We start from the raw sequence: 9,943 nt of genomic DNA on the forward strand, positions 1-9,943 counted from the left end.
TCAAAAATTATTAGGAATTTCAAAACAACTACGGCAGCATTAACCATGTGAGGGGCCCATCTGAGCACGGGGGCCCTGGGTGGCTGCCCAGGTGGCCGGCCCATGAAGCCCACCCTCCTGCGTACAGGACAGCACCCTAAAATCTTAGCCAGAACTCCCCTCGTTACACCCTCTCAAGGTCCCTACCTGGTGAGTGGTTTTATCTCATACTTATTTTTTTAATGTGGTAAAATATTAACACATGCAAAAGAAAATTTACTATCAATCAGTCAGTTCAGTCACTCAGTCGTGTTCCACTCCGTGCGACCCCATGGACTGCAGCATGCCAGGCTTCCCTGTCCTTCCCTGTCCATCATCAACTCCCGGAGCTTGCTCACACTCATGTCCATCGAGTCCATGATGCCATCCAACCATCCTCTGTCATCCCCTTCTCCTCCTGCATTCAGTCTTGCCCAGCATCAGGGTCTTTTCCAATGAGTCAGTTCTTCGCATCAGGTGGCCAAAGTATTGGAGCTTCAGCTTCAGCATCAGTCCTTCCAATGAACAGTCAGCACTGATTCCCTATATTAACCATTTCAAAGTGTTCAGTTCAGTGTTGTGATCCAGTATGTCCATGGGTAACCAATCTCTAGAACTTAGTTATCTTGCAAAACTAAAACTTTTCCCACTAAACACTAATTCCCGCTCTCCTCCCCCAGTCCTAGCGACCACCATTCTACTTTCTGTCTCTACAAATCTTACTTCTCCAGGTGTTTCACCCAAGTGAAAACATTTAGAATCCGTCTTCTTATGATTGGCTTATTTCACTTAGCATAATATCCTCACATTTCATCCCTGTTGTAGCCTGTGTGGGAATGTTTTTCTTTTTAAGATTGAGTAATATTCCACTGTATGTATTTACCATGCTGTTTACTCATTCATCAGTCAGTGGACACGGATTTGAGTTGTGAATGACCTTTTGACCATTGTGAATAACTCTGAACATGAGTGTTCAAATATCTCTTCAAGGGTCTGCTTTCAATTTCTTTTGGGTATATTCTCAAATATGGGCTTTCTGGGTCCTTTGACAATTCTGTGCATAATTTTTTTTGAGGGACTGCCATACTGCTTTCTACAGTGGCTACAACTTTTTTTAAGTTTTGAGGCACATCATTATAAAAAGCTGGTGTGTGAGTGTGTGCTTAGTTGTTCAGTCATGTCCCACTCTTTTCGACCCCATGGACTGCAGCCCACCAGGCTCCTCTGTCCATGGAGATTCTCCAGGCAAGGATACTGGAGTGGGTTGCCATGCCCTCCTCCAGGGGATCTTCCTGACCTGGGGATCAAACTCAGGTCTCCAGCATTGCAGGCAGATTCTTTACCATCTGAGCCACCAGGGAAGCCCAAAAAGCTGGTACATAAATGAATAAGAACTTCAAATTCACCATACAGGAAGTCCCCAGCAGTCCAGTGGTTAGGACTCCACACTTTCACTGTGGAGGGCCTGATTTCAATCTCTGATTGGGGAACAAAGACATTACAAACTGTGCAGCTTGGCCAAAAAAAAAAAATTCATCATACATTTACTTCATGTTTTAACTTGACCCTCTAGTAAATCTTTAGCATCGATTTTCGACTGCTATGTGAGGAGATTCTCCCTTGTGTTTGTGACTTACAAGCATAATTCATTGATAAACATTGCTTATTGTTTCTTATTGGCAGTAAGACTCACACCCCATTCTAGTGCTGGTTCCCATTTTGTCATTTTGGGTTCAGACCCACCTCTGTCATAGCCGCTACGGAAGGCACATTTTGGTAGACTTTTAAACACTTGTTTTGCTCGAGGTTCCATATGCTTCCTAACTTGAGTGGAGGCATAAAACGGCCTGCAAGTCCTGCAGCAGGAGTGACCAGTCCAGCAGCTCCCACTCTACTGGCCGTGGGTCCTGCCCGGCTCCCCTGCCTGCACCCTGAGCCTGGTTCATCCCAGCCCAGAGGCCACAGCCACCGATTCCACACCTTGACCACCCTGGCTACAGCATTTATTTTTTCCTTAGTTGCAGCATGTGGGGTCTAGTTCCCTGACCAGGGCTCGAACCTGGACCCCCTGCATTGGGAACTCAGAATCTTAGTCATTGGACCACCAAGGAAGTCCCATTTTACATTCCCTCCAACAAGGCACAAGGGCAAGGAGGCTGGCCCAGGCTCCACAGTTCTTCTTTAAAAAAAAAAAAAAAAAACTTAAAAAAAAGTTTATCTATCAGTCTGTGTGGGGTCTCAGTCGTGGCACGCAGGCTTAGTTGCTCAGCAGCAAGTGGGATCAGAGATGCCCGACTAGAGATGGAACCCACAAGCCCTGCACTGCAAGGAAGATTCTAACCACTGGACCACCAGGGAAGCCCCAGCCCCACGGTTCTCCTGGCCAGGTAGACCTGGCCCAGGCCCCACAAAAGATTCGCAGGGGCGGATGTTTGGTCCTGACGGGGCTGCATGGGGCTTTGCTTCTTCCCTCAGAATCAACAGTCCCACCTCGCAGATGCTGGGTATCACAGGACTCAGACCTCTACACGGTCAGCTGAATAGTTTTTCCCAAACCCAACCACCCGTCTAGACGCTGAGGCCCCCAAGGGCAGGGGCTGTGGACGCCCTGTGTTGTCTCCAGAGTCAGGCTGCTCAGGGGAGATGCCAAGGGCAGGCTGGGAGTAAACAGGTGAGGGACCCTGCGGCTGGGAGTCGGTCCCGCCCGAGCTCCAGCTGGGGCTTTGGCCTGCCGGCTTCTTCGTCTGTGAGCTGGGCTCCTAAAGCGTGCTTCCCCAGGTTAGAGTACAAGACAATTCCGTGCTGCAAGGGCTTCTCGGGCTGTGGGCACCAGCTCAACGCAGGCGGCTACGCATCTGTTTCCAGACCCTGATGCTGGGCAAGATTGCGGGCAGGAGGAGAAGGGGGCAACAGAGGATGAGATGGTTGGATGGCATCACGGACTCAACGAACATGAGTTTGAGCAAACTCCGGGAGACGGTGAAGGACAGAAAAGCCTGGCGCGCTGCAGTTCATGGGGTCATAGAGTTGGACACGACTGAACCATTGAACAACACCACCACCACCAGGTTTCAAGCCAGGGCCTTCTCTCCAGAATTCTCCTTCTCCGGAAGCATGGTCCACTCGGGGGACTTAGTGTCCCTTCACCTGCTGGGTGAGCAGCTCCCTTCCTTCCAAGGCAAACGTCCACACTTGAGCTTCCAGCCCCCACACCTTTGCTCACATTACCCTCCGGCCCAGAATGTCCCCCCGTGAATGATCGGGGTCAGAGAACGTGCGTTTGGCATGTTTTGAGACACCTCCGTGTGTTCCCAGTACAGCTGCCCAAGAAGACAGGGCTTCCGCAGCTCTGCCCGCGCGGGGTGTTATCAACGGCTCACACGTTGGGTGGTATCAGTATTGTTTTACGTGCATTTCTTTCGTTATTCGTGGGGACATACGCTTCTTCAGAAAAAAGGACAAGACCGCAGAACTTCGTTGTGTGTGTGTTTTTTTTTTTTGCTGCTCCATGAGGCTTCAGTTCAGTTCAGTCACTCAATTGTGTTCGATTCTTTGCGACCCCATGGACTGCAGCACGCCAGGCTTCCCTGCCCATCACCAACTCCCGGAGCTTGTTCAAATTCATCTCCATTGAGTTGGTGAAGACATCCAATCATCTCATCCTCTGTTGTCCCCTTCTCCTCCCACCTTCAATCTTTCCCAGCATCAGGGTCTTTTCCAGTGAGCTTGGGGGAATCTTAGTTCCCAGACCGGGGCTTGAACCCACACCCTCAGCAGTGAAACTGCCAACTCCTAACCACTGGACTGCCAGGGAATTTCCCCTGCAGAACTTTAAATAAAATGAAATTATTTCCTGGGAGTTCCTCGGCAATCCGGGGGTTAGGACTCCGCACTCTCACTGCCAAGGGCCCGTGTTTGATCCCTAGTTGGGGAGGCCATAAATAAACAAACAATTCCTATGAGAGAAAACAGCCTTGAACACTGTGGTTTCCCAGCCCCATCATTCTTCCAGGCAGGGGAAGGGGAGTTGAGATAGCCATGATCAGCAGTCGTGAGACGAGGAAACCCCAGGACCTGGAATGAGAAAACGGGTCCTGATTCGCATGCACCTCATCACCTGTGGGCCTCGGTTTCCTCCTCTGTAAAATGGGAGCTACAGGTTTCCTCCTAGAGGGCTGTTGTGGATGATGAAACGGGATGGAAGGACTTCCCTGGTGGTCCAGGGGTTAAGGATCCTCCTGCCAGTGCAGGGGACGCAGGCTTGACCCTCAGTCTGGGGAGTTTCCACATGCCCCAGGTGTCACAGCTACCAAACCCACACACTCTGTGGCCGTGCGCCACAACGAGAGAAGCCACTGCAATGAGAAGCCCGCCCATCTCGAGGAAGAGTAGCCCCCACTCGCCCCAACTAGAGAAAGCCTGTGTGCCGTGATGAAGACCCAGCGCAGCCAGAAATAAACAGAGAGGTGCGTACATGTAAAAATAAACAAATAAAAATGAAAACCAGGACGGCAAAGGGGAAATTCACTCATCTGTGAAACAGACGTCTACCGAGGGCTCATCACGCGGGGTGCAGAGGGGTGAATGCATACACGGCCTCCCCTCCGGGGATTTACAGATGGGGCCTTCCTGGAGCAGAGGCGTGGACAGCAGCGGCTGCCGACACCATGGCCAGTCATCCCTGCTGAGTGTGGGCCGAGGGAGCCGCTAGGACCTCTGTTATTGTTTTGAAAAAATCTGCTATCGTGCTGATAAACTCGGCTGTCAGGAGGGATGTTATTTCTGGGTGAAGGGAGGTTCTGCGGGACCGGGGCTCCTTCCTGCCGGCACCCACGTGGGTCTCGTCCCTCCCGCCAGACCCGACTTGAGCGATAACCTGGGGCCTTGAGCCTGCTCCTGGCAGGGGACACTGGTGGCCGTCGCTGCAGGATGTCCACAGTCGGCTGCCCAGGGCCTCCACAGTGTTTCAGGAGCAGATATCACCCCCTCCCTGACCCCGGATTCCTGGAATTGTCTGACAGAGTGGAGGCCTGGTCTCCGTCCCCCTGACAGGTTGCAGGAGATTAGGTTATTTTGGTCACACTGGCCATTTCGGTTTTTGGCCGGAGCGTGTGTCTATTAAATCGTCCTGGCTCTGAGCGGAGTGGCCTGGCTGGTTAAGCCTCATAATCTGCTCTGAAACGTGCTGGCTCTGTTTTCAACTGTGATAGTCCCCCTGTCACCAGCACCATGGGCTCAGCTTGCCAAGTACCCCCTGGCAGCCAGGAATCTGGATCTTGAGTAAATCCTCACTCTTGGCTGTCTCAGGTCTGATTCATTGTGCTTTGTTTTATTGCATTTTAATTTGTATCAAGCTTTACTTTACAAACCCCAGAGTGCACAAATCTGAAGCATTCAGCTCAGTGCAAGGAGACCCAGGTTTGATCCCTGGGTCCAAAAGATCCCCTGGAGGAGGGCCTGGCAACCCACTCCAGGATTCTTGCCTGGAGAATCCCATGGACAGAGGAGCCTGATGGGCTACAGTCCGTGGGGTCTCGAAGAGTCAGACACGATTGGAGCGACTGAGCACATACACACATACCCTCCGACGACCATGTGGGACAGAAATCCCCAGAAGTCTCCCTCCTGCCCTTTCCAGCCAACACCCTCCCCACCTCGCGAGGCGGCTGTTGGCCCCTCTATCACACAGACACGCTTTGCCTGCTCTCCAGCGTCATACAAACTGAATCATGCAGTGTGTCCTCTCTCGTGTCTTCTTCCACCTTCTTTCACTCACCATAAGGTCTACTGAAAAGTTACTGTTGAGGGGGCTTCCCTGGTGGCTCAGCGGTGAAGCTCAGTGAATCAGCCTGCTATTGCAGGAGACACGGGTTCAATCCCTGATCTGGGAAGATCCCACACGCCATGGAGCAACTAAGCCCCGAGCGCCACGACTACTGAGCCCTCGCTCTGGAGCTTGAGAACCCTGGAGCTCATACACTGCAATAAGAAAAGCCACCGCAATGAACGCCTGCTCCTCGCACCTAGGGAAAAGCCCTCACGGCAGTGAAGACCCAGTGCAGCCAAAAATAAAATGAGTAAATAAATAAATATATATATATATATTTTAAAAATTAGTGTTTGGGGAATTCAGCATGATGTAGGTGATGGAGAAACCCAAGTGCTGTTACTGAAGACAGGGTTTAAGAACCGAAGACGCCGAAAGCCACATGGTACAGTCAAAAATTTTTAAGAAAGTTACTGTTTCATGACTAGAAACATAATACACATGTATAGCAAAAGTTATAAATACTATACAAGAGAAAGAAAAGACCACTGAGTGATCTCCACACCTGTTACCTGATCTTGACCTTCTGGTATGTTCCTTACACAAGTTTCAGTGAAAGCCACTCAGTGTCCGACTCTTTGTGACTCCATGGATACAGTCCATAGAATTCTCCAGGCCAGAATACTGGCGTGGGTAGCCTTTCCCTTCTCCAGGGGATCTTCCTAACTCAGGGATCAAACCCAGGTCTCCCATATTGCAGGCAGATTCTTTACCAACTGAGCCACACAACTTTCAGGGCAAATGAAAAATAGTCTTCTATGTGAATCGACTCATATTAAGACTTATTCTACAGCCTTTGAATCTCAGTTGAGACGGCGCAGGTACAGATGTCTTTCTGAATTAGTGCATGTGGGTCGACCTCAGACTTTCACATTATGTTCCTTAGAAACCGGTCCCCAGATTTGGGAAAGCTGGAACACGGGAGAAAGAGGAGCTGAAAACAATTCCAAAGTCTTTGCCTGGAGTGCCTGGAAGGCCAGAGTGGCCGTCGGCTGAGATGGGAAGACTGGGTGAGTTGTAAGCTGGTGGGATGTGTTTCATTTGGCTGCACGGGGCTGAAGGGCCCCCAGATCGGGCGGGGAGATGGAGGAGTTTCTTTGCCGTCTAGGACTTGCCCACGTCTGTTCTCCACTCCATTTCCTGGGGGCGGGGGGACGGCGGTCTTAGCCCTGTTTTCAGGCCCTGGTGTCCCCACTCCCTGCGGCGCTCTGGCCCTAGGCAAGCCAGTGCCGTGGCCTCCCTCCGAGGCCAGAGGCTCCCTTGCGTCAGGTGCCCCCTACGCCCCCCACGCCAGCTCCTCACGCTCAGAGGCCCTGGTTGAGCAGAGCGGGCTGAGGCTCCAAGGGGCCCAGGAGTTCAGCTCCAGGGAGCCTGGGCTGGACCAGCTCATTTCCAGGGGTTCTCAACATGTGGGAGATTCTAGGGGGCCGCGGAGGGCAGAAATCCATCTGCACGTGTCTTCAGGGCTGTTAGGAGGCTCCTGCCAAAGCTTCAGGGGAGAGTTGAGGGAAATGGCGGTGGGGCCACTCCCTCCTCTGAGCTTCCCAGGTGTCATTCAGGCTGCCAAGGACCAGCCTTGACCTTCAAAAAGAAGCTCACTGCCACGGACTCGTGTCCCCAGAGGCCTCTCCCCAGAACCTGGAGAAGTATCTGGTTCCAGGCAGGCACCCAGGGCTCTCAACCCACCTCCAACTTCCTCTCCATCTCCACTGGCCCCCGGCTGGAGACCCACCACACGGTGGGGTCCCAGCCTGGGTCTTGATCTCAGTCAGCCCCGCAGTCCCTGGGAGTTCTCAGAGTGCCCTCAGCTGCCACACAGCCTGGACTCCAGACCCCGAAGCCCGCGGTCCTGCTGCTACACAGGTCACACAGCCTGGTCATTGCATTGTCAGCCTACACCAGCCTGGCAGCAAGTCCAGGTGGGGCTGGCCTAGCCCAGGCTCTGAGCCCAAGGCCCAGGGGGCACTGCCCACGCACACGTTCAACTCTCCCAGCCTGGACCACCATTACCAGGCTCGAGAGAGATCGATCCCCATGGGCTCCTCATGAATACCCCATCCTTCCCCTTCAGCTCCAGGGATGACCATGTAAGCGTTACACACACACCCCTCACATGGGGTCTTAGCCCAGGACTGAATTTCCTTCCAGAATGTTCTGTATGGATTTCCTTTAAATGTTGGACTATACTGTACACACTGATTTGTAAAGCGTATTTCATTAAATACATGATGTACCTCCAAGATAACAGTTTCTTTGTGAACATATCAAACTCTTCATCAGTTTTTTTTGCCGTTGTTTGTTTTTTAATTTGGCCACACCATGCAGCTTGTGCGATCCTCGTTCCTGACCAGGGGTTGAACCTACGCCCTCGACAGTGAAAGCGTGGAGTCCTAACCAATGGACCACCGGGGGATTCTCTCAAACTCTTCATCAGTTCTTAAACCCTGTCTTCAATAACATCCTCTGGGTTTATCCATCGCCTACTATGTATCGGGCATCATGCTGAGAGCTTCCTGTGCGTTCACCCTCACAGCAGCCCTGGGAGGTGGGGACTTCACAGAGGATGGGCTCAGAAAGGCCCAATTGCTATCTGAGGCCACACAAGTTATAACTGGCAGAGTCAGGATTCTAACTCAGGGCTGTGTGACCCGGAGTCCCAGCCCTTGCCGACCAGGCTGCAGGTTCCTGACTCAGAAAATGCTTTTACCCGAGATTGAGGACAGAAGGAGAAGGGGACGACAGAGGATGAGACGGTTGGATGGCATCACCAACTCAAATAGACATGAGTTTGAGCAAATTCTGGGAGATGCCGAAGAACAGGGAAGCCTGGAGTGCTGCAGTCCACGAGGTCACAAAGAGTCGGACATGACTGGGTGGGGCGACTGAAGAACAAAGGGGTTCACGGACTTCCCAAAGCTTAGCTACAGACCCCCAGGTCAGACAGGTCAGAGAGACCTGGGTTCAAGCCCCAGCCCTCCAGTCTCTTGGCTGTGTGGCCGCAGACCCATCAGGACCCCTCTTTGAGGCTCAGTTTCTCCATCTGTGCAATGGGGCATTCCACCTTGCAGGGGGCCATCCAGGCAAGACACCCAGCCCACCAGGCTCTCAATGGCCTCTCGTCCTGGGAAGGTGCCCCCACAAAGCATCCACCAGGCGGGCACGAGTGGAACGACACTGTGAGAAGCTGGTCACTCTAGCTCCTGGCAAGGAGCTCAGGCCAGCTCAGGAGAGAGCCCTGAAACCCTTCGATGGGTCTCTCCTGGTATTACAGAGTCTCTGTCAAAGCTGGAGGATTTTCCCGACAAGGTTCCCAGTCAGTTCAGTTTAGTTGCTCAATCGTGTCTGACTCTGCTACCCCATGGACCGCAGCAGGCCAAGCCTCCCTGTCCATCACCAACTCCTGGAGCCTACTCAAACTATCGAGTCGGTGATGCCATTCAACCATCTCATCCTCTGTCGTCCCCTTCTCCTCCTGCCTTCAATCTTTCCCAGCATCATGTCTTTTCCAGGGAGTCAGTTCTTCACATCAGGTGGCCAAAGTATTCGAGTTTCAGGTTCAACATCAGTCCTTCCAATGAATATTGTGTTGATTTCCTTTAGGATGGACTGGTTTGATCTCCTTGCAGTCCAAGGGGCTCTCAAGAGGTTTCCAAGGCTGGGACAAAAGTCTGGGATGGCACATGGAGAGACGGCCATTTTAAACCTGCACTGGGGACATCTCCAACGGTCCAATGGTTAAGACTCCATGCTTCCGATGCAGAAGGCACGGGTTTGACCCCTTGTGATGGAATTAAGATCCCACATGTCTCGTGGCAGGGCATAAAATAAAAGTAAAGAAAAATAAAATGAAATAAAACCTGCTCTGACCCCTGGGTCCCCCGGGTGGGCCCTGGATGCCGAGGCCAGGGCTTGGCAAACATGCTTGGTCAACCTTCTCCCTGGGGTTCCCAGCCGCCCTCTCCTCCTGTCCCGGGCCTTGGACATGGGAATGTCCTCGTGTCTCTCAAGTCTTTTCAGGAAGACTGCATGCTCACTGTGGCTTCCCTTGACATCGTGGCTAAAGGACCCACCCTTCCCCCACTCTCCTCGCACTCCCTG

General features: G+C 52.3%; 1 pseudogene; it reads right to left on the minus strand.

The window, feature by feature from the left end:
- Positions 1–1,567: 1,567 nt before the first annotated feature.
- On the minus strand, positions 1,568–9,897 carry LOC139183050 (mitochondrial import inner membrane translocase subunit TIM14 pseudogene; annotated as a pseudogene).
- Positions 9,898–9,943: the final 46 nt, after the last annotated feature.

This window comes from Bos indicus, chromosome 5 (genome assembly GCF_029378745.1).
Source record: "Bos indicus isolate NIAB-ARS_2022 breed Sahiwal x Tharparkar chromosome 5, NIAB-ARS_B.indTharparkar_mat_pri_1.0, whole genome shotgun sequence".
NCBI classification, from domain to species: Eukaryota; Metazoa; Chordata; class Mammalia; order Artiodactyla; family Bovidae; genus Bos; species Bos indicus.